General features: G+C 37.9%; 1 long non-coding RNA gene across 1 annotated transcript in view; it reads left to right on the top strand.

The window, feature by feature from the left end:
• LOC118520024 (uncharacterized) overlaps nt 1-26454 on the top strand; it is a 65107-nt gene that overhangs the window by 617 nt on the left and 38036 nt on the right. The window lies entirely within an intron of this gene.

Raw genomic sequence — 26454 nt, 5'->3', positions numbered from 1 at the left:
GTGGGCCCTGCCACCCGATCAGAACAAATCAGATACCAAGCTGGGGCTGCTGAGTTAAGCCTGATGAAAGAGGAAGCTAAAACTACCAATCATATGTTCTTGTAGGGAAAGTCCACATTGGAGCAGAATACTCAATGCTTTGCCCAGACCCAAGGACTTACTTTTGTAAGGTTACATTTCTATTCAGCCTCCAATGGAGACATGCTGAACACTTGACATTTACAAGAGGAGAAAGCTGTCTTCTGGTTTCTTTAGCTTACAGTGAGGTGTGGGCGACAGGTTCTGAACTCTCTATTGTGAATCTACGGAAATTGTAATGACTCATGGGTGAGAGAGAAAGAGAAAGAGAGAGAGAGGGATGGGGAGAGAGAATGCGCAATCTACTGCTGCTGACATACGCCGAACATTTAGGTGAGCACAGATGAATGTGTGATTGAAGACAGAGATGCTAAATTGGAAATTTGAAAAATAGAGTTGATTTCCAGAGGTTGGGGGATGGGTTTGGAAGTAAATCATTTCTGGAGAGTTGACCAAGAAAGGTAAATTTGAAGTGTCTTACACAATGTACATGCAATATGAAAGGACCATGATTTAAGAAAACTCAGAGAGGAAAATTTCAATTTAGAGAAAGAAATATATTGGAGAAGGAGACGATTCTTCACTTGCAAAATGGGGACTTCATTTTACTAAATAATTAGCAACTGGGTTTTTTTTAAAAAACATAATATGACCAGCCTCTGAAATAGATTTTTTAAAAAATGCTTTTACTCTCTGAGAGCATAGATATAGATTGCATATAGGAATATCTGGGTGAGGAATTATTTTTAAAAGTGGGAAGCAATTGTAATGTTCAAAAGCCAATGTCATGATCTGATCAGCTCAGCTCTGTTTCTTAACTTTAATCCGCTCAAAAGCAACATTTATAATGATCCATTGTTCTGAGGTATAATAGAACCAGAAGGCAAAGTTAGAGCAAGGATTCACACTAACACTTATGTAGCACTGAACAGTTCAGCCCAAATCATCTTCAAGACATCAGCTTGAAAAGTTAACTCAGACAATGTTAACATATCCTAGTGAGCAAGAAATAAAAAATTATTTTAAAAGAGGCCAAAGCAGAGTTATATCTTTTACATCAAAAGTGTTATAATATGGAAGTTTGGAACTGTAAGACTGAAAAAAATAATCCAGGATTTTTACAGATACATGACATGGTAGAGCTATGTATACTTTCTATTCAGTTTGGTGACAAGAGCATATGTGTATGAGTACAAAGGGGAGCAGTATTTGATTAATTCAAAATGGAGGTATATTTCACGACGGAATCTGGAGACCAGGGAAGATATCAGCTTGCATTAATTAATTTTGGGGTATACTTATTTATTCTATTGGATGGCATAAGACCTAGACATTTTGGGAAAGGAAGTCACATGATTTGTAAGTAGACAACTGGCTTTTTTGTTCTTTTGGTATCATCGTATTGGCTTCCATCAGAATCAGTCTGGGTTTACTGTTTACTAAGAGATGAAGAGTTTTGTGTTATCGACAATTTTATAATTAATTTTACTTGTTTAATTGCTTCACTGTATTCCAGAGCTCTCTAGCAGACAATGTTTTATATTTGTGGTGAACTATATGAAGTTCTGCCTTCTCTCTGCATGAAATCTTGGGGAAGTTTCTCTTTTTCCAACAAACCCAACTTTAATTTTAAAATATTAGAAGCTCTCTTAAAGTGTGGGAGCATTTTGGATTCTTTGGTGGGGTCCCTACATTGAAGATCTTTGGTTAAGTGCTAGCTTGCTAAATAAGTATAGAAAACAATATATTCATTTTATTTCTGCAAATAGTTGACCTCAGAATATGTTGCAATAGCAGTGGTTTCTCTTTGGTTGGCAAGTCACTCTCTTATTTCTTAACCCATCCCTCAAAAGAAGTCTCTCCTTCCCTGCTCACTAACGATTGTCATTAAATGGTAGGAGACTGCAAACATTTTATCTGAGGTTTTATCCATATTGAACTCTCCCTGGGAGATGAAACACTTTAAGCCATCATCAGTTACTTTTACTTTAAAGTAATTGAATTTCCAGACTTTTCTTGTGAGAAGGTTTTGATGATAGTTGGAAAGCTAACGAAGGCCGCGAGAGTTGGGAAGGTAGACTGGGAAAAACAAAGTCTCACAGGGAGGAGGAGCCTAATTGTATTCCATGTAAGCATGTAGTCATGTTTTGAGGCCTCACATATGTATAAAGTGCCAGGTATAGGCATACGTTGGAGATATTGCAGGTTCAGTTCCAGATCACCGCAAAGAAGTAAATATCACAATAAAGCAAGTCAAGTGAATTTTTTGGTTTCCCAGTGTTGTTTACACTATACTATAGTATATTAGGTGTATAATAGCATTATGTTTAAAAGAACAATGTACATATCTTAATTTAAAGATACTTCAATGCTAAACAATGCTAGTCATCATCTGAGCTTTCAGGGAATTTGCAATCTTTTTGCCAATGGAAGGTCTTGCCTCCATGTTGATGGTTGCTGACCAGTCAGGGTGGTGGTTGCTGAAGGTGGGGTGGCTGTGGCTAGTTCTTAAAATAAAACAAAAATGAAGTTTGCCACATCGATTGATTCTTCCTTTCATGAATGATTTCACTGTAGCTTGTGATGCTGTTTGATAAACATTTTACCCAGAGTAGAAACTTCTTTCAGAATTGGAGTCAATCCTCTCAAACCCTGCTGCTGCTTGATCAACTAAGTTTACGTCATATTCTAAATCCTTTGTTGTCATTTCGACAGTCTTCACGGCATCATCACCAGGAGTAAATTCCATCTCAAGAAACTACTTTCTTTGCTCACCCATGAGAAGCACCTCCTCATCTGTTCAGGTTTTATTATGAGATGACAGCAATTCAGTCCCATCCTCAGGCTCACTTGTCACTCAAGCTCTCTTGCTGTTTCCACCACATCTGCAGTGACTTCCTCCACTGACATCTTGAACCCCTCATGCCTGAGTGTGGGAATCAACTTCTTCCAAACTCCTGTTCATCTTAATATTTTGACCTCTTCCCATGAATCACAAATGTTCTTAATGGCACCTAGAAGGGCGAATGCTTTCCAGAACGTTTTCAATGGATTTTGCCCAGATCCATCAGAGGACCTTTTGACATGCCTTCCTCACCAAGTGTAACCATTTCTAGCCTTTGATTCAAAGTGAGAGATGTGTGACTCTCTTTCACTTGGACACTTAGAGACCACTGTAAAATTATTAATTGGCCTCATTTCAATATTGTTGTGTCTCAGGGAATAGGGAGGCCTGAGGAGAGGGAGAGAAATGGGGGAACGGCTAGTTGGTGGGACAGTCAGAACACACACAACATTAATTGATTTGGCACGTCGTCTTATATGGGTGTGGTTTGTGATGCCCCATAACAATTACAATAGCAGCATCAAAGATCACTGATCACTGATCACCATAATAAACATAATAAACATAGTAATAATAATAATAATAATAATAATAATAATAAAGTTTGAAATGTGAGAATTACCAAAATATAACCCAGAAACATGGAGTGAACAAATTCTGTTGGAAAAATGGAGCCAATACACCTGCTCAATGTAGTGTTGCCAGAAACCTTCAATTTGTAAAAAACACAGTATCTATGAAGTGCAATAAAGCAAAGTGCAATGAAATGAGGTAAGCCTGCATTCAGCTGGCAGAGATGGGCATTAAATCTGTAAACATCTTAATTTGGACCAGGGATTGACATTGCCACAAAGGACCATAGGCAGACTTCTAAATCCTATTTAAGAACATCATGTCAAAATTGTGCCCGCTTGGCCCATTCTCAGTTAGCAGGAAAATCATTCAAAATAAAAATCACATAGCCCCCTGTTCTGGACTGCATTGAAGAAAGCCACATTAGAAGAGAGGTGGCATTGGCCCATAAGGTGGAGGCCAGGGCCAAGAAGAATGAAGTCTTTAGCTCCACTTGCTGCCCACTTCTGAAAATATTCTTTCCCCGCTTTTAATACTTGTAGAATGGCTGGTTCACAGAGTTGAAAAGAACAATCGTTGAAAATGGCATTGTACTCTTCTGCCAACTGGATTGTAGTAAGTTGATCTTTCTTATAATACAGAAATTTCTTTGCTTGGCAGAAAGAATACTCATACATTATATTTCTATCTTAGTGTTTATCTAATTGATCTGGAAATAGGGAAATGAAGAGATGTTGAGTAGGGAAAGGAATCCTTAAGCAACTCTCTACTTACTGTAACTCTCAAATCCCTAACTATGAAGATGTGAAAATGGCCAGCTACTGATGGAGAAATGCATTGACAGTAGTAGCTTTTTTAAACACAAATTTGAAGATTTATTTTAATGATATTTGACCTCATTCGCCCTGGCAAGAAATCACATTGCCCTCAATTCTTTATGGGTAGAGTGTGTGTGTAATTTGTTTTCAACTCTCCTGGAGGGGGAAAAATTAATCACAATTCAATTGCATTTTCTTAGTCCTCCTAAAAATCCAGATAAACAACTTGAAAATATCCCAAGATGTGTTGAAGGAAGAAAGAATAGTGATCTCTGAGGGCATGAGTCTTATAGACCCTACAGAAGATGTGGCTCCTGAACTTCCAAAGCACATTAGGAAAATAAGATTGAATATAGCAGTGAGAGCCCACAAGGAGTGAGTTTGAATTGTGTCAAAGCAGTATAAGTCATTTTTAGGTCATTTCAAGGTCATTTTGAAAATCCCATACTACTATGCAAACTGAAGATTACCAATAGATAGATTGGATAGATAGATAGAGATGTACAAGTAGAAGTAGAGATTAGAAAAAGACAGAGAGGCAGACAGACAGAGATAGAAATATACAGACACAGAAGAAGAAAATGATCAAAATGAATTTAGACACGTGGTAGCCTTGAACTACGTTTTTTCCCCTTCCCAAATGCCAAGGTCAAAAACCAAACAAAATTGTATAAATCAAAGAAACTTTGGTAACTATTTCATCCCTTTTAGGTGTTTAATATACTGACATATTCTACAACAAGGTCTATGTGCTTAAATATTAATACTAAATGTTTTCCTTATGCATATGTACAAGGGTATTTGCATAACAAATATTATTATTATTATTATTATTATTATTATTATTATTATTATTCATGACACAGCTCCTGGTTTGTTTTCAGAGATAAATGTCTTTGGGATCTATCACCCAAAGGCACTGAGGAGCATCATATCACAGGTATCAGGTTTCTAAATCAGCATTCCTTGCTCCTAGTGGATTGAAGAAAACAGCAGACCCACCTCCACCACCATGCTTAGAAAGGGTAGTGATGGTAAGTGGGTGCTTGCTTCTGAAACAAAGAGAACCTTATTGTATTTACTGAGTTTTCATTCTTCACAAGCATTATTAGTACCTGGAAAAAAAATGGTCAGATTTAGCTTCAAATACTCATTGCTATATAATAAACACCAAAGAAATGTTTTCCAATCATTCTGGAGACAATGCAGTAACGTAGTTAAAAATATTGGCTTGGGAATTCAGGTTTTGCTGCTTGTTAGCTGAGCAAGCTAACCTCTCTAGGCCTCATCTTCCATCTCTGCAGAATAAAAATAAAAATAAGAATCAAATGAGATAACCTATGTAGGGGCGCCTGGGTGGCTCAGCCAGTTAAGCGGCTGCCTTCGGCTCAGGTCATGATCCAAGGGTCCTGGGATCGAGTCCCGCATCAGGCTCCCTGCTCAGCAGGGAGCCTGCTTCTCCCTCTCCCTCTGCCTGCCTCTCTGCCTACTTGTTCTCTCTCTCTCTATGTCAAATAAATAAATAAAATCTTAAAAAAAAAAGAGAGAGATAACCTATGTAGACAACAGAGAACCTGACACACAGGAAGCACCTAGGTTAGGTATTACTTTAAAATATTTCTTCAACAGCTTAGAAATATAAGGAGTTGTGAGAGTAACACATCCCATCCCATGCACCCCAACCACATTTGTCGCATGTATTATTGAAATATTACCTCTAGATGCATCTAGAATGGTACCTGGCCCATAGTAAGCGCCCCAGAGTGTTAGTTATTATAATTATCTTCCCCCCACAGAGAGCTGGTGGACTTGATGAGCTCTTCCATGTTTGTTCTTTTTCTAGAGAGCCACGCAAAGGAGGGGAGCATCTAGAACCCCTGCCAACATATCCTCACCAAAAAGGCAGCTGTTTTTCTTTCTACCACTCTGCTTTCCTTTTCCTGCAACAGGGATTTACAAACTATAGCAGAATTTTGGCCACTCTTTCTCATAAACTCATCTCTTTCCTCAGCCAAATTAAATGACATTATATATATATATATGCTTGAAGCAGAATAGGCCCTTTATCCATTGCATAATAAAAAGCTCAACACGAGACGTTTCTATTTTTCCAGGGGTAGGTCCAGACATGTTGTCTGGTCTAAATGTTCAGTCACTATTCATTTATTTGTAATTATTTAATTGGGGATAATTGTTTATCATTCACCATGTGCCAGGCAATGCATGAGTTGTTGGGAATACATTAATAAACTAGACCAATTTCTTTTCTCAAGGAGAGTGCAAGTTAGGCAAACTTAGATTCTCCCAACTTTTTTCATATTAAGGCGTACACTGAAAATGATCATATGTGTAAATGAGTAGTTGTGTTCAGGGGCAGTCAGCTTTGGGGACTCAGCCATCCAGGGCTTGGGGGGCAACAACTTGGCATATGCCAATTGGGAAGCTTTACATAAGATGCACAACTTTTAACATATTTAATTTATCCATAGCTTTTCAAATTAGATGAAAAATGCAGCGTCTAGTTGGTGGTGGGAGAATGGAGGAGTAGACACTAATCAAACTTAGCGCAGTGTTTAACCCTAAAATTGCAGATTGGTAATCCATGTCAGAACTTTGAATTAGTGATTAAAATGATGAGGGGGCCAACTGATGGAGGAACCCAACACAGAAGGGTTGGTAAAAACACTATGTTTTACCAAATAATTTTAAAAAATGATTTCAAGGGCCTCTGGGTGGCTCAGTCAGTTAAGTGTCTACCTTTGGCTCAGGTCAAGATCCCAGGGTCCTGGGATTGAGCCCAGAGTCCGGCTCCCTGCTCAGCAGGGAGCCTGCTTCTCCCTCTGCCCCCCCCACATGTGCTCACTCTCTTTCAAATAAATAAATAAGATCTTTAAAAAAATGATTTGAAGAACTATGGGTTTTACATCAATTGCTCATTTTTAAAAAAATATTCCCCTGTGACGCCCCCCATCCACCCATCCCACGACAATTTAATGACAACTGCCTTGGGGGAGTTACCACCAGTTTTTGTGTATTTCACAAATCCCTTCTGGAAGAAAAATAACAGGACCACATTGTTTTTCACTAGCTTGGAAGTTGTGATGCCCAAGGTAGTTGGAAGAAGTCCATGTTCTTTAGCTGATAGGGCCTTGGGAATGACATTTTTTTTCAGGTTAGTGTAACCTCCTTTGGCAGGTAAACATTTGGGCTGCATTTTTTTAAGAGCTCTTGATTTAAAAAGCTCCTAGCTGTAAACAGCAAGAATCCACAGTCACATTTTTAACATAGCTCCAGAGGAACTATGATTTAAAATCAAAAGTCTTCTCATTCCTATGGCAACCAACAGAAGTATTCAACTAATGCTACATGCTGTGTACATTAAGCTGTGCATCGTGTACCCCCGCCCCCCACTATCCCCTCCCTATGGATTCAACCTGAACTTCACTGAATTGTACACCTTGAAAGGGATCAGTGTCTTAGACACAGAGTTGGTTTCCAACATGCAAGCGTCAAACCCATGAATGTAAAAGGGAAGAGTCGTCCCGAAGGAAACCTTTACACACCCAGAGGGAAAATGTACCCCAAAATAGAGATACCGTCTGCTTCCCTGATTTGACAGGTTTGAGAGCTCCTTGTTTGAAAGCCAGACTTGAATCTGTGAAGAGATTCCCTTGAGTTACAACCCTTTTTGGGAGCAGCTACCATGAAGATAACATATGTGGTGAGACAGAGCCAAGAAAGCACCCACTGGGCTGCAACGCAGCTCTGGGAACATTTATAACACATTCTCAGGAAGCTGGAGTGGTTAGTCATGGGTGTGGAGAAAGTCCCCCTCTGCGTCGACTGTCTCATAAGGCCCTAGGTGTTGGCTGTCACCATTATTGTCTGTTCTTCAAGGAGGACCCCAGGGGTTCTGTTTTAAAGAGTAAGACTAAGACCCTGAAGCCTGAGATTCAAAGATCCAAAGGCCAAACAAACCTGAATCCTGGCTGAGTGCTTTTTGAATTTCCAAGGAAAAATCATTATCAGGGTGGAAATGGTCTGGGATGTTTTGCATAAAACTTGCTTAGATTTTAAAAAATCTTTAAAAAAAAAATACTTGCTTAGATTTTAAGATATTGACAAAACGTGGATTAGTCATTCATTTTTGTTCCTTTGGGAAGGTTCAGAGGAACATTTTGGAACAGAATTAAGCAGGATATGCCACTGGGTTCTCTCTAGAGGCCAACCATTGTCCCTCTGTCTCCCAGACTTCCTCAATTAGGATGCATGTCTACGGGAGTGTTGGGTTAAGACTGTCGTCAATCACTGTATTCCTGGGAAGTGTGAGTATTGGGAACTAAGAACCCCAGATGTTGATCCTAAATCTATTGCTCGGTGATGATAGACACATGACTCATCAGCTGTGGGCTTTTCTTTCCCTCTCATGTAAGATGGAGATGTTAAATGATTGAGTCTGTAGGTCAAAAGTAACTTATTGCTCAAAGAGTCTAGAATTTTCAGAACTGAAGTCAATAGAACTGAGGCCTGATTAAACTTTCTGACTCTTTTATTTCTTTTTGTAAAGTGAGACCAGAATATTTAGAAGTGAATCACACTGTGAGACCCATGGTATAGAATCTTGCTGCTCAAAATGTGTCCATGGATGAGCAGCAACAGCATTACCTGGGCACTTGGGAACCATAGAATCTTGGGCCCCACCCCAGACCTACTGTTTCAGAATCTGCATTTTAACAAGCTTTTCAAGAAATTCATGTGCACATTAAAATTTGAGAACCAATGCCATAGGGTATGTATGGAGGTGATGTTCTATTGCTAAATTGGTTGACAGCCAGGTGAACTGTTTTAAGCACTGTGATCTACCTTAGTCTCAACCCCCAAGGTAATTACTGATTGTTATTCTCATTTAACAGATGAGAAAACCAAAGTGCAAAGAGATAACGTAACTTGCCTACAGTTACACAAGAAATAGGTTCTTAGGTGGTAAAACCAAGGTAGGTTTAAGGTGGGCTTCTCCATAAGGCCATTCAGCTAAGAAGGGAAAGGAGGGTCCACTAGGCCTTCTTCAGATTGTCTACCATTTTAAACACCTCCGTTTATTAATAGATAGAGTCTCCCGGCATAAAAGCCCTTTCTTGGACCCTTACCCACCTTCCAACTTGACATGGATTTTTCAGTTGAAAAATCATCATTTGATTCTCATGACTACATCATATGGAAATCAGGAGTGGGATTATGACTTCGTTTTACAGAAGGGGTTGATGCAAAGCCTAAGAACTGAGTGGACTTGTCTGCGCTGGTAAGTCACAGAGCCCAAGCAAAAGCACAGATGCTTGGGTGCCATGGCCAGTATGACTGACTATTGTGTCTGATTCAGAATATTCATTGTGCTACCCATGTGTGGCTGTGTGTGTCTATTCTGACCAAGACAATGGATAGTGCCTTTTGGTGATGCTTTTTTTTTTTAATTAAAAAATTTTAAATTGTTGTATAGTACGCATAACATAAAATTTACCACCTCACCATTTTAAAGTGTAGAGTTCAGTGGTATGAAGTACACCTATATTGTTATGAAACCATCACCACCATCTATCTTCAAAACTCTTTGTTTTGCAAACCTGAACCCTGTACCACTAAACAATAACTCCCCATTCCTTGCTCTTCCCAGTCCCTGGCAACCATCCTTCTACTTTCTGTCTGTATGAATTCAACTATTCTAAGTATCATATATAAGTGGAATCATATTGTATTTGTGTTTTTGTGACTGGCTTATTTCACTCAGCATAACGTCTTCAAAGTTTGTCCATGTTATAGCATGTGTCAGAATTTTCTTCCTTTCTAAGGCTGAATAATATTCTATTTATGGATATACCACATTTTGTTTATCTATTCATCTGCTAATGGCCACATGGGTTGCTTCTACCTTCTGGCAATTGTGAATAATGCTGCTGAGAATGTGGGTTTACAAATACCTCTTCAAGTTCTGCTTTAAATTCTTTAGGGTTTATTCCCAGAAGTGGAATTACTGGGTCATATGGGAGTTCTATTTTTAATTTTTCTGAGGATCTGCCATACTGTTTTTCCATTGTGGCTGTACCATTTTATATTCCCATCAACAGTGCAAAAAAGAAAGTTATTTTTTTTAATTGAAAGAAAAGTTAATTTTTTTTAACTTAAAAAAAAAAGATTTATTTATTTTAGAGAGAGAGAAGTGGGGGGAGCAGGGGGAGTGGCAGAGGGGAAAAAAAATCTCAGCAGACTCCCAGCTGAGCATGGAGCCTAACACCGGCTTGATCCCCAGACTCTGAGATCATGACCTGAGCTGAAATCAAGAGTCCAACACTTAACTGACTGAACCACCCAGGTGCCCCAAGAGTTAATTGATTTTAATGTCCATTTTTCTACCTCATACATTTCAGTTAATGTTCTGGGAGATTGAAAGGCTGACTTCTAAACACTTAACCCAACCCAATGGTATTTTCATTCCTTGGGAAGGAGTTATACTGTATCTTTCTTACTCTTTTTTTTTCTTAAAGATTTTATTTGCTTGAGAGAGAGAGAGAGAAAGAGGGCCCAATTGGGGGGGAGGGGCAGAGGGAGAGGGCAAGCAGACTCCCCGCTGAGCAGGGAGCCCAACACAGGGCTCTATCCCAGGACCCTGGATCATGACCTGAGCCGAAGGCAGATGCTTAACCAACTGAGCCACCCAGGTGCCCTGTATCTTTCTTACTCTTAAACATGGACAGCCTATTGTGAGACTTCTACATTAGAGGAGCAGCAATTCTTGCTCTAATTATTTTTCATAGCAGCAAGTCATTTTGAATACTAATACTGGAAGGAAACTGGTTTTAAAAGAAGGGAATATATATATATAGGTCTATTTTTGAGATATTAAGCTAAATTAGACTAGCTTCAAAGCCAACATATCATTTAAGTGAGATAGAAACATCCATTAAAAAGTAAAAATGGTCCTTTGGAACGTTTATGTGGTTATCTTGTTTCACAAGATAACTTGCTATTGTTGAAATATATTGTTAAATGGTATAAAGGATTTTTCATATCATCACTTGGGCAATACAATTAAGAGAAATATGGCTCTATCCAATTTATTTTGACCCTGGTATCCTTTTATTGACTGGTTTGAATCTCTTCTGAAGACAGAAGGAGGCATCTTCCTCAAAAATCTCACTTAAACTTTCCAGAGTTAATTTTTTCCACTTTAGTTTTTGTCTGCTCTTAAGAAATGTTGAGAAAAACTATATATGGAGAATAATATATATATAGCACATAAACATGCACACACTGAATGAAAAACTGTTTCTAGAAACAAACATTTTCCTATTCAAAAGATCTACGAAACTTTAATTCATTTATCAGAAAATAATGAGGCACAGAGGTCTTATTTTATCTCTATTTTTTTTAGCTTTTTAAAAAGAATTTTATTATGTTAATCACCATACATTACATCATTAGTTTTTGATGTAGTGTTCCATGATTTGATCTCTATTCACGCTGAATTATTTGTCACAATAACTGGGCAAATCCCCATAGTATCAAGTCAGCAGTTGACTAATTGATACTTCCTATCATTTCATAAGCATTGTAAAACATGAAAGTTATGGAATAGATGCTGCCTTTCTTTTTGAGAAGTCCAACCCTGCTAAATGGAATATTGTGAAGTAATTGATTGAGTATTCATTCATCAAACTTTGAACAATTATTAGATTAAACAATATGAAATTGCTGGTACTGAACCACTTTTGGTCTGCAAAAACATCTGACACTGGTGAAGTGCTAACATCCAGAAATGGTTAAAAATAAAATCCCTGCATTCAAAGAATTCACAGTCTACTGAAGTAAACAGATTCAAAATACAATAAACATGAATGTCCTATAATAAAGACACATACTTGGCACTTAGGGTACAAAGAGAATGGAGGGATTAACTTTGCTTCATCAAGAGTTCTACTGATTGCCTTTCACCAGTAGAGGTAAAATATTTTGATAGAACAACCTACATATTCTCTTCTGGGCTCACAAACTCATTTTAAAGGTAATAACATCTACAAACTTATGCAGAATGATAGAAAAGATTGCCTGGGAATGTTTTCATCTTTTTGTGCTTGAAACTTTAAATTAATCTGTTCTATCCTCTTAAAAAATTCATTAAGAAGCCCTTTGGTTATCAGCAAGGAGACTTATCAAATGGTTCATGAACAGCCAAGTGGTGACAATGTTGTATGGCAGGCAGCTCTGTAGATACTCATGATCATATCCAAGGTGCAGAGGCCTCTTATTATTTGGGATTATGATAATAATCCCCAAATTATATTTCTTGGGAGAGAGGGCTATAGTCTTTTTGGATGTCCTTGTTTATAGCCAGATACCTGATTTTACATTTGTTGGTGCTAACGTATCTTCTAATCCTTGCAAAGAACTTCTTTCTTGTTAAAAAAATTACATAAAGAAAAATAAGCTGAAGAGAACACTTTCTAAACATTTAAAAGTTTTAAACACCTACTCACCTTAAAAAAAAAAAAAAGCAACGGCACACCAAACCTGCTGATGTCACTTTTCATGGATGTTGACGCATTTAGGTTGTCAATTCTATTTCTGTTCACTTAACCATAGCCTCCGATTTCCACTTATAGAATTTAGTTTGGAAATTTGGCTTTCTTCAAACTGCAATGCCTGAAAAGCTATGTAAAGCATGCTACAATAAGAATACCTTTGAAACTGCCTCACCTTTTTTGGGAAGGATCTTGAGTTGCTTTTATGATGATGAGCTTTTATCTGAGACTAACTGTGGAATGAAGGTATAAAGGCAAGCAACCACATTAACCTAATTAGAACCACCCTTTATGCATTTGAATTCATCCTAATACATGAGTATTTATTTTTTCCACTTGCTAAATTGACATCTCTTAACTCTGTCGCTCTCCAGGGCAGCTAAGCAATCAATTTGAGCTTAAAGAAATAAAAAATATTTATTGAACAAAAGAATAAAGGAGGCAACACTGGTGACAATTTAGTGTTACCCATTCATTTTGCCATTTCTGTAGTTGATTCAAAAGGACTTGTGCTTAAAAACAACAACAAAGAAACAACAGGGTTCTTAGGGCAGAAATGATGTGGTGGCTCTAGTTTGGTAAAGGAAATGTTATAAAACAAATAATTACAATTCAGAGGTTGGAGTGCTTTAATGGAGACATGGAAGAGGGAATTTGACCAACTTGTCTTGGCCCATATAGAGCACTTAAGAGCAAGTTTGTTTGATTTAAGTTCACAGCTGAGTAGCTGTTAAGCAGGAAGATAAAGTGGGGCAGAGGGTCTTAGGCAGAGGGGGCAGCCCAGAAAGGCATGCAAGCAAGGAAAAAAGCCTAGCTTATTTCAGGAGGAATGAGAAAATGAAGGGGCTCCTCCAGAGGACAGGTTTGGATGTTGGCGGAGAAGGATGAAGAGGTAAGCAGGAATCACACTGTGATGGATATCCTGTTCTGGTTTTATTCTCTAGACAAGAGCCAGGGAATCTTGTTAAGAGGCAGTTGACAAAGTCCAGGCAAGCTATGATGACGACTTGACCTAAGACTGTGAATTTCAGTTGGAGTCGCTTTGAATTTCAAGTGTCTCACAAACATTCAAGAGTAGATGTTCAAAAGGAAATAAGAAATTTGGGTCTAAAGGGAGAGGTCACACCTATGGATATGAATTCTCAACCAGTATATTTGGAAGGTGAAGCAGTGCAAACAAGTGCAGTCTCTTAAGGGATAAGGTGTTCCCCTGGGCAGCATTTGTACCTGACAGCTGGTCAGAAATGCAGAGTCTTAGGTTCTACCCCAGACCTACTGAATCAGAATCTGCATTTTGTTTAGATTCACAGGTGACATTGAAGCACATTAAAGTTTAAATGCTTGGGGTGCCTAGGTGGCTCAGCTGGTTAAGCATCTGATTCTTGATTTTGGCTCAGGTCATGATCTCAGGGTGGTGGGATCGAGCTCCACTTTGGGCTCCCTGCTCAGCACTGAGTCTCCTTGTTCCTCTCCCTCTGCTCCTCCCCCAATTCATGCTCTCTCCCTCTAAAATAAATAAATAAATATTAAAAAAAAAAAGTTTAAATGCTGGCTTCATATGTTGGAGGTGATCAGGGTCTTGCCAATGCACAGGTCATGGGTCATCCTTAGAAGATAACTGGGCAGCCCTGGCCAAACCCAACATAAGTGCCCCCTGAATTGCTAAAACAGTAGTTAAACCCTGACTACACTTGAAAAAAATCATAACTTTAAAAAATATACCCAAGCTCAGACTTTACCCCTAGAGATTCTGATTTATTTGTTCTGGGGTAAGGCCCAGACATTGGTATTTTAAAAGCTCCCCAGGTGATTCTAATGTATAGCTAGGGAAAAGAATCATTGTGCTAAGAAGTCTTAAGGGGAAGCAGAAATCTAAATTCAATCAAATATAATAGGATTTTTTATAATGAGAGCATAATGCTAGGAATATATTAATAATAGAAGCCTTAGTTGCTGTGCAGCAGAATGGTGTGAAGGTAATTTCTGGAAGGTATCATCGATGACATAAAACATAGCATATTCTTTAGGAAATCTTTGAGGTTTTTTTAAAAAAATATTTTATTTATTTATTTGAGAAAGAGAGTGAGTGAGAGAGAGCACGAGTTGCAGAGGGGGCAGAGGGAAAAACAGACTCCCCACTGAGGAGGGAGCCCAACGCAAGGTGGGGCTTGATCCCAGGACCCTGGGATCATGACTTGAGCTGAAGGCAGAAGCTTAACTGGCTGAGCCACCCAGGTGCCCCACCCTTTGAGTTTTTATTAAGCTCTTAACTTTCAAGAGTTTCAATTAACTTAGAGAGCTTATACAACAATTTTATGAAGTTAGCAGAGATAGGATAAAAACTTGTCTTGCGCTAAAGTAGTTTCAGGGAGAGGGAGGGAGCAAAAAGTCAGGAGAAGGAGAGAGATTTTTCTTTTAGCGGTAAAGAGCTGTATGCCTCAATTTGCTAAACCTTGAAATGGTGACATTTTGTAAGACTGAAAGACTTTGTGTAGGTGTAAGTAGAATGTCAAGGATGAGTCAAAGATTAATACCTAAATTATAGAGTGTGATGGGAATTTTATGCCTCTGCCTTGGAAATCAGGTTGAGGAGAAGGAAGTATTGACTGATTCTAAAGTACTACTTATGTTGGGTTATAATTTAATCAGATTATTCCCGACTCCAAGAAGGGAGAAAGACTTAAACCATGTATTTTTAAATAGTTCTGCAAATTTTCTCAAGCGTCTAGCTTATTCATTGGCAGGCTAGCTCCAATGATGTAAAATGGAATCTCAAAAAGCTTAGGAGTTCTTAATTATCTCCAGAATGTGTTATGCACTGATCCTAATAAGATTTTTCCAAATGCCCAGATATGCTATAATTAAAAGTGTTGCCGTAATCTCAAAAGTGACCTACCAGTGGAATGATTCTTATGAAATGCTTTATAGAATGTCTGTATTTTTTGTATTCAATATCTGCTTGTTAAGTTCTCCAAACTATCTTGGGCACCTACAGATGGTATGAAAGAATTGCAAGACACTCTCTCTGTCCTTGAGAAGCTTAAACATTTGTTCAATAAAAACAATTAGAGTTGTGCATCTACAGAAAATATTTTCAAGATACAATAAAACTGCACTTAAAGTCAAGAAAATCTGTAAAGTCATAAAGCTCAAGTTTTTAAAAATTGAATGACAGCAATAATACTCCCAGTGATATGAGGATGCAAAATAGTTACAGATGGTTTAATATCCGTTACAACGTTTTAAAGAAATTATTATGTCAGTTTAAGGACACAAAATACTGGCCTGAGAAGTTGTAATATCCTGTAATTCTCTTTAACTTAGAACACAGGCATAATTAGCTGCTCACTCCAATTCTTCAATTAGGGTAGATAAAAAGCATTGCTGATTTTCTCACTTGAACATGTTAGTTTTCCCAAGAAGATGTAAAGGAAGTCCATTCTGCAGTATCTCTCCTCTACCTCTGGCCTTGTCTGTTCACTGGTATTTTGTGATGGTGGCTACTTTTAGAAGTGAATAGGCTATTGCAGATTGAAGAGAGTTGAATATATGATAGACTCTTAGTGCCTATTCACTATATGCTCCACTTTCAAATAAATCCATTTCTTTTCATTCTCAGAAAAATTCTTTTGGATGGTATTATACAACTTCAACAGACTGAAAAAAAATGAAGCTCACAGAGATAAAGTTACTTGCCTAAAATCACACAAAGGAGAATTTCAAATGCAGCTTTTTATCCTAAATTCCCTCGAGACATGCCCATTTGTTCCCTGGATTATGGAACTCCACCACAGGGTTGATAATGTAGTAGAATGAATCTACTATCAAAGGAACCCAAGTGTGGTTCAGGGCTCTTACTTTTGCAACTTTCTTTGGGTCTTCAATCTTAAGGTTTAGGAATTAGGAATGTGGTTCCTGCTTCAGATGCTGGCTCAGCCATTTACTGGCTCTGTGAGCTTGGGCAAGTTTCTTATTGGACCTCTTTTATGAAAAGAATTAATTATAATTCCTATCTCATATGGATGTTGCAAGAATTACATGGGTTGTACACGTGAGGTACTTGGAACAATAGTTGGTATGTGACACTCAATAAATGTTAGCTGTTTCTATCATTATCATGACTCTTGAATTAGGATCTCCAAAGCAACTAGCCCTTCTGAGCCGCAGAATATCCTCCTGGTGCTGCTGGTGAGGATGTTCTCCTGGACGGCATAGACCTCTCAAACTCATCATGCCCTTTGACATAACGTAATGCAAGAAGTTTAGCATAATACATGGTGAATAAGCACTGAGTAAATTTTCGCTGTTACCATTACACATGCCCTGACTGTTCTTTCTCCTGTATTCTTTTTTTTTTTTTTTTTTGTAAATAGCACATCATCATACAGGGAATCTCATCCAGAAAGCTGGGAGGCATCCTAAATCTCTGTATTTTCTCTATTTTATACCCTCCATTTCCACCACTTCATCATTTTTGGCTCTAGTTATTCGAAAAAGTTTCTAATGGTTTTTGGGATCCACGGCATGCCTCTTTCAACCCATTCCCCTCAATGATGCTAGAATGAATCTTTAAAATTCAAATTGAGCATGTCATTCACTTGCCTGAGATCCTTCACTAACACCCATCCAGACTCCAGGATGTGTTTCTCACTCCTTTCTTTCCCCAGTAAACAAAACCACCTCCTGCTTGAGCCTCGTCTTTCAGATCTACCAGAGTAGCCACATGGGCTTCTGAAATTTTCTGCACACTCTCATTCCTAAGAGCCATTGCAAATGTTGTTTTTCGAACCTAGAATGAGCTTTCCTCATCTCTATAAATAAACATTGCTTATCTCAAAAGGTTGGGAAACACAATGATTATTTGCATACATTTAAAAATTTCAAGTATATGAAATCAAATTCACTACAATGACTCTTTTGGGGAGCTAAAGATGTGCCAACAAGTGGGTGCATAGAATTCACATCAGAGAAGCTTTGCACAGTTGTTAGGGTAGAAATTATTACTAACAATTTTTTGAGTAGAAGCTAGTATAATCTTTTGGGTGCTGAGAAAACTATAATCAGACAGTCTCTTTCTCAAGGCATCATGAGGCTAAGACAAAACCAAACTTCAAACATTACTGGGGCCTCAACCATGGAGAGGGTGAGAGATTCATGTATAATTGAAATGTATCAGTTTCTCCTTACTGCCTAGGTGTCTTGCAGGACTTGATGTCAGTTTTTATACTGCTCACTGGCATTGATTCAACCTATGTAATTCTCTATACACCACCCTGCTCGGAAATTATCCCCTGGTACCTGGAGAGAAATGACTTGCGTTTGATCCCAAAAGAGACTGTTAGGAAACATGACAGTTAACACTTCAACAGAAAAACAGAATAATTGTTTAAATATCCAGAGAAGGATGATCATACCAACAATTTTAAGGAAGAGAAGAAGCAAAGTTCTAAGCACTCCAGTAAGTGGTTGAGATAGGTATTTTGCATACTAAAATTCAATAACAGATCATCTTTGCTGGGTCAATGTCTTTTATACATGGCTTGTAACTGTAAATTTAGGTCATTTAAAATCTGTTTCCTCTTAGAATCTTCTACCTTAAACACACTTAAATTGAGAAGTCAATCTAAAACCTTCAAAATAGGAAGATTTTGGCTCTACTTAGCAATAGTGGTCTTTGAAGATTTCTTTCTTTCTTCAGGATGCAGTTCAAACTCCCTAGTATGACATATAGATCCCCAGACTTTTTCTTTCGGCAGTTACCCTATGCCATTGCATCTCCACATGTATTGTCCCCTCTAGGCAGACCAAAATTCTGGTTTCTAAAGGACTTTTGCTTTCTGGTGCCTCCTTGCCCTTGGACATACTCTTCCTTCTGCCCACCCACTCTTCTCTTCCCGTGTAAGTCTGTTTTATCTTTCAACACTCTTACACCAATTCCTAAAGATTGAGTTAACAGACTGCTCATGTTTCCCTCTCTGATATTCCCATAATGCTAGGGCCATGTTTTTTTTTTTTATTATGTTATGTTAATCACCATACATTACATCATTAGTTTTTGATGTAGTGTTCCATGATTCATTGTTTACATATAACATCCAGTGCTCCATGCAGAACGTGCCCTCTTTAATACCCATCACCAGGCTAACCCATCCCCCACCCGCCTCCCCTCTAGAACCCTCAGTTTGTTTTTCAGAGTCCATCGTCTCTCATGGTTCGTCTCCCCCTCCGATTTCCCCTGCTTCATTCTTCTCCTCCTGCTATCTTCTTCTTCTTCTTCTTTTTTTAAACATATAATGTATTATTTGCTTCAGAGGTACAGATCTATGATTCAACAGTCTTGCACAATTCACAGCACTCACCATACCATATATCCTCCCCAATGTCTATCACCCAGCCACCCCATCCCTCCCACCCCCACCACTCCAGCAACCCTCAGTTTGTTTCCTGAGATTAAGAATTCCTCATATCAGTGAGGTCATATGATACATGTCTTTCTCTGATTGACTTATTTCACTCAGCATAATACCCTCCAGTTCCATCCACGTCATTGCAAATGGCAAGATTTCATTCTTTTTGATGGCTGCATAATATTCCATTGTATATATATACCACATCTTCTTTATCCATTCATCTGTCGATGGACATCGTGGCTCTTTCCACAGTTTGGCTATTGTGGACATTGCTGCTATAAACATCGGGGTGCATGTACTCCTTCGGATCCCTACATTTGTATCTTTGGGGTAAATACCCAGTAGTGCAATTGCTGGATCATATGGTAGCTCTATTTTCAACTTTTTGAAGAACCTCCATACTGTTTTCCAGAGTGGCTGCACCAGCTTGCATTTAGGGCCATGTTTTTATTGTGTTTATCCACTGTGATGAAGATGATGATGGTGGTGATGATAATGATAGTAAGCATCTCATTCTAGGCTGTGAATTTTTGAGATAAGGACTCTTCCATTCTTTTCTTTATCCTCAGTTTCTAACACAGGACCGCAAACATAATAATGTCTATAGAATGAATTAGTAAAGCATCACAGTATTTGCTAGGTATTTGCCTTTTAGATGGCTTATTGAAAGGACTATCTATAAAATGTATGGTTGGCTCTTAGATGTGGTCCAGTTATAATGGTTGTAAATCAATGTGCTCTTATAGCATCCCTGACACATTATCTTGTCTCCATTGTATGCAATTTATGCTTGATTTCAGTGTTTGAGTAAATATCATGTCCTCCTCCTTCCTTCAAGCCCATTCCTGGTGGATAAAATGAGCTGTATATGAGATCCATTGCATTGTACACAATAGAGCAGAGATGCCTCTCCCTCCCAGCTGGGCACTGCACCATCTTTGGGGAGCCCAAGGTTCAGCTGTGTGGTGCCAGCTTCTCTTTTCTGGCAGTAGATGTCATTTGTCAAACTTTCTAAGCAATCTTATCAGAGGTTTGAAAATAAGAGACTCATAGAATGAGAGATTCAGCCATCCAATCAATTTTCCAACATCCCAAATTATACAAATTGGCTTTTACTTCATTTGAATGGGTAAATGCTCATTAATTATAAAAAACATTTCTAATGGCCTTATATTCTCTCACGTGTAAAGAACACTATATTTAACTTTGTACTTGAATAGTATTACCATTGTAAGAGTAAAGATATCTCTAGAGGTCAAATTTTTATTTATTTTAAAGTCTTTATGGTACATCTTTCAGGTAACCAAACCCTTGCTCTAACAAGCTGAAGAGAGGTAATGGTGAAAATTGTGAGCCGTTGGAAGAAAAACCCACTTTTCAATGGAAGTGCACTGCATCTATCTTGACTATTGGTCTCTTTGGGTCATTTTAACTGAAAACCATGAAACTAATACTGTAACTTGAATATTTCACTATTTGTTGTAGGATTTCATCTTTCCACAAATAGCTTTTAAATTTGAGCAATGACTAAGGCAAACAGTTATGTGAACAATTTACAGGTAGAACACATTTTATGCCTTCATTTAAAAATAACCCAAAGGCTCATCGTGTGAAAACTGGCTTAGGGGAAAATCGTAATCAGGACCCAGAACCAGGCATCCTAGCTTGGGCAGTAGAGGAGAAGAAGTGCCTCACTCTCTTCTAAACCACTCTCTCCCCAAAAACGGTGAGGCTAAGACCATCCCGCATTATTTGCTTTCTTCCTCCACTTCTCCCAATCTCTCTCCCCCACTGCATGGGAGTGGGCTTGTGTGCTCACACAGTCAGCCTAAAACCTTTCTTTGCATACCCAAAGACTGATGAACACACTCTGCTAAGTAATGGTCCTTCTGCTCCAGGCTCATACTCGCTCCTTCCTTCATCAGTTTTCAAAAGTGGATGAGAATAATATAAAGACTTTTCCCCTTGCTAACAAGATGATAATTTTATCCTCCCTCCACTCGACCAACACAGAAAATGACACTAGAAACCATCTTTCCCCTTTCCCTCCTTTTACAATGGAGACAGTGTCCCTCCCTTATCTAGGGCTCTTCCCTCTACATATGCTTTAAAGCTTGTCCCTTTTCATCTCCTTAGTGACCTTGATCCATTAATCATTCCTCCTCTCCCCTCTAACTTATATTTTGATGTAATTTCAAACTTACAGATGTTGCAGGAATAGCACAAGAAAATCCACATACTCTGTATCCAGATTCACCACTTGTTTACATTTTGCCCCATCTGCTCCTCTGTCTGTCTCTCTCTCTGTGTCTCAATTCATAAAGAATAATTTCAGATACATTGGAGAGAAAGCCAACTTCTTACCTCCTAAATACTGCTGGGTATATTTCCTAAGAACAATGATACTCTCTGACGTAACCATAGTGCATTAATCAAAATCATGAAGTTTAACATTGACAACAATACCATTATTGAATCCATAGTCCATGTTCATATTCCATCAGTTTTCCTAATTATGTCCTTTATAGCTATTTTATTTTCTTGTTCTAGAATCCAATCCCAGATGCCTCTTGCATTTAGTTGTCATATCTCTTTAGTCTCCTTAATCTAGAATAGTTTTTCACCCATTTTTTGGTCTTCTGTGACCTTGACGATTTTATAAAATAATAACCCATGTGTTTTTAGAATGTCCTTTAATTTGGATTTGTTTGTTATTTTCTCACGATTAGAATTCAGGCCATTCATATCTGGCAGGAATATAACCAACATGATGTTGTGTCTTCTTCAGTGCATTGTATCAGGAGGTACATGAGGTCATGTTGTCCCAATATTGGTAATATTGACTTGGATAAGGTGTCCATATTTCTCTACTGCAAAGTTATTATTTTTCCCTTTTAATTAATAATGATTTGTGGGGAGATAGCTTGAGGCTATATTAATATCCTGTTCTTCCTCAATATTTCATTTATGAAGTCCAGCATCTTATTATTCCCATCGTGTTGAAAACTGCCTATTTTCCAGCGCTATCATTCCTTCATGTTTATTAATTGAGATATTACTGAAAGAGCTTTCCTTTCTCCTCCTTAATCAATCAATCATCAATCAATCAATCAATTAAATTACTATAGATTTATGGATTTTATTTTATTTTTTTAAATGGTTTCTCTCTCTTTATCATGATGTATTTTGATATCAGATCTTTAAGATTTGGTTCCTGGTTGTCTCTCAGCTGTCTCTTCAATCTCCCCCTTTCTGCTTACTGCTCTCCACCAGCATTTAAGCATGTTTCTCTCTCCTTTCTAGGCTCACCCCTGTGTTTGTTGCCAAATCTCTTGTTTCTCCTTCAAAGCTATGTTTCTCTCTCTCTCTTTTTTTTGGAAAATTATTTATTTTAGAGAGAGAGAGGGAGAGAAAGAGAGAGAGCAAGAGTGGGAGGGGCAGAGGGAGAGAGAGAGAGAGAGAGAGAATCTCAAGCAGACTCTGCACTGACTGTGGAGCCTGATGCGGGGCTTGATTTCATGACCCGGAGATCACGACCTGAGCCGAAACCAAGAGTTAGACACTTAACTGACTGCACCACCCAGGTGCCCCAAAGCTGTATTTCTTATAGGGTTGCTTTTCCTATATCCCCATCACCCCCCTTCCTTGTTCTACTCCAGTCTGTTCTGCATCTCTCTCACTTCAAGGAAACAGCCTCAATAATGCAAAAATCGACTTCCTTGTCACAAAATTGAGAGGATTTTTTTTTTTTAAAGATTTTATTTATTTATTTGAGAGAGAGAGAATGAGAGACAGAGAGCATGAGAGGGAGGAGAGTCAGAGGGAGAAGCAGACTCCCCGCTGAGCAGGGAGCCTGATGTGGGACTCGATCCCGGGACTCCAGGATCATGACCTGAGCCGAAGGCAGTCGCTTAACCAACTGAGCCACCCAGGTGCCCCACAAAATTGAGAGGATTTAGACATACTTATTTTTGAGACTTATGCCTTCCCTATTTCTATCTTGTAATCTCTTCATTGTAAAATAAAACAGATGCACAAGATCACAGACAATAAATACATAAATTAGTGAATTATTATATATTGACCACTCTGGTAAGCATCACTCAGGCCAAGAAATAGAAACCAGGCTGACACCGCAGAAGCCCATCCTCCCACAAGTAACCTCCATCCTGACTTTTGTATTAATAATTTCCTTGTACTTCCATATGCTTTTATCACTTGTGTGTGCATTCTTATGATAGTTTAGACACTACAGCTTAGTCTTGCCCATTTAAAAATATTTGATGTAGCATTTAGGTCTTTTTTCATTTAGTTTACTTTTGCATTCTTTTCTTTCCCTTAAAAAAATGCTTGCCATTTTGCTGCATATTTTTCCACAATCTGAATTTTGCTGATGGCCATACTCCTAGTAGCATGTTCTTCCATCCTGTCTATTTCTTGTAAATTGGCATCTGGGCCCAGACAATCAAAGTCAAGTTTGATTTCTTTAGCAAGACTATAGGTGGTAGTGTGCCTTTTTTTTCAGGAGGCATGTTATGTCTGGTTGTTTACCTTTTTGTGCTGTTAACGGCCATTGATTCTCAATGCCTAGATCTATTAAGTTGTAGGAGCTTGCAAAATGATGATATTCTAATCTATCATTTCTTTTGAATTTATTTTTAAAAACCTATTACAGAGATACTTTCTCTTACTGTTTAATTGAGGAAAGGCTGGATAAAGTATTGATTCATATTCTTTATAAGTTTTCAAGATAATTACTTGGTTCCCTATCATCTTCTGAAGGTAACCAATGATTGTTTTTAAAATATTATTATGAACTCATACATTTAAACATAATTAATGATTTCCAATCAATTACAAATCTTATCTTTGATGAAGATTAATTGCTCGAACTTTGGCCAGTAATCTAACTTTTCAAGTTAGATCCTGAGTGTTTTTGACATGACCCTAATTGTCTTTAATTTCTTCCTTGATACCTGGTACATCAAGGTACTCCAGAATCATTTCCTGCCCCAGATCTAGAGCCAGCCTTCTCCAACAAGCCCTGGTTTCTCTTAATGGAATAATAATATTTCAAGGCTAAAATCTGAATGCTGAAAATTATCTCTCTCTCTCTTCACTGTATATACTGTAACCTGTATTTCTTTTCCTCTATGCCAAGAATCTTGGTTTACAAGGACTTGGGGGATGAATTAGAATTAGCATATTACATGATTGCTCCTTTGCTTTATCCAAGTGGTTCTCAACCAGGGGTAATTTTCCTCCTGCAGGGGACTTTTAGCAATGTTCGGAGACACTTTGGGTTGTCACAATTGGAGTGAGGGGTTTTTGGTACTACTGGTATCTAGGAGCCAGGGATGCTGCTAAACATCCTAAATGTGCAGGACTGGCCCTCACAACAAATATTTATTTGGTCCAAAATGGCAATAGTGCCAATATTCAGAAGCCCTACTATCCCCATAGTATGCACACACAATATTCTCAGAGTAGTGATACTAAAGCTACTACCATCAATTACAATAACTAAAGTAATTTGAAAATAGTGTTTGCATATGTCAATTCCCCTATACACACCAGGTAATGACAGTACCATATCTATGTTGTCAGATCATGCAGCTGTTACATATGAAACTTCCTCCCTTTGAACTCTCTTTAGTCTTGGTTTTACACATTGCTATAGATTATTGCTCATCATCTGGCTTCATGTCATGTTTTTCTAGTTTGATTGCTCAAAGTTCGCTCTCTAGTAGATTCTTTTGGAAGGGATTGTACTGTTCTTTCTTAGTGGTAACAACTTTTCTACACCTTTGTGTTTGATGATCTGTTTTGCTGGATAGAAAATCCTTAGTTCATAATCACTGTCTTTAAATACCTAAAGTATTTCACGTTATATTCATCTGATACAAAGCTGTGGGGTCAAAAATCCTGATGATGATCTAATTTTCTTTCTCTATAAATCTCTCTAAAGTTTGGCATTTTTCTAGACTATGTTTTACTGTTGGTTGTTTTGGGTCTATGTGCACTTGTACTCTTTCAATATGTAGCTTCAAATTTTTTTAAATTTTAGAAACATTCCTTTTAATTTTAGTTTTGGGTATTTGTTCTAGTCCTTTGCTTTTGGTTTTCTTGTTCTTTTTTGGAATTAATCTGTTTATTAGGTCATCTTTGTCTATCTTCAAAACTTGTCATTTTCTCTTGAGTCCTTTTAAAAATGTCTTTGTTTCTTTTGAGTTAAAGCATTTGTACCTTTTCATTTTTTATTTCTCTTAAGGCATTATCTGTGGTGATTATTTACTGCTGTGCCTTTCAACTTACTCCTCATTTCTAAAATAAATTTTTCTTTTATTTCTTTTTAAAACAAGTTTTTTTCTTTTAAAAAAAATTTTTAAATTAACATATAATGTAGTATTTGTTTCAGGGGCACAGGTCTGTGATTCATCAGTCTTACACAACACCCGGAGCTCACCACAACACATAGTCACCCCAATGTCCATCACCTAGCCACCCCATCCTATTTGAGTATAGTTGACATATAATGTTACATTAGTTTCAAGTGTCCAATATAGTGATTCCACATCTCTATGCTCTTTTATTTCTAATTGTTTTTGAGTTCTGTCACCTCATTTGAGGTCTTCTGATTCTAATATATGTTGACCTTTCATGTCTTGTGTAATTTTCTTAATGTCTTTTAGCTCACTTTATGTATGCAGTCATTTTTTTCTATCCTTTTAAAAAATGTTTTTAATTAACATATAATATATTATTTGTTTCAGGGGTACAGGTCTGTGATTCATCAGTCTTACACAATTCACAGAGCTCACCATAGTACATACCCTCCCCAATGCCCATCACCCAGCCACCCCATCCCTACCACCCCCCTCCACTCCAGCAACCCTCAGTTTGTTTCCTGAGATTGAGTCTCTTATGGTTTGTCTCCCCCTCTGGTTTTGTCTTGTTTCATTTTTCCCTCCCTTTCCCTATGATCCTCTGTTTTGTTTCTCAAATTCCTCATATCAGTGAGATCATATGATAATTGTCTTTCTCTGATTGACTTATTTCGCTTAGCATAATACCCTCTAGTTCCATCTGCAGTCATTTTAATCTATTTTGAACATATAGTTTGGCATGCTTTTATTTTGTATAGGATGTAATTCTGCTCT

Source organism: Halichoerus grypus, chromosome 9 (genome assembly GCF_964656455.1).
Source record: "Halichoerus grypus chromosome 9, mHalGry1.hap1.1, whole genome shotgun sequence".
Taxonomy (NCBI): Eukaryota; Metazoa; Chordata; class Mammalia; order Carnivora; family Phocidae; genus Halichoerus; species Halichoerus grypus.
The sequence above is the reverse complement of the archived record's forward strand: the minus strand, read 5'-3'. Positions and strand labels throughout refer to the sequence as shown.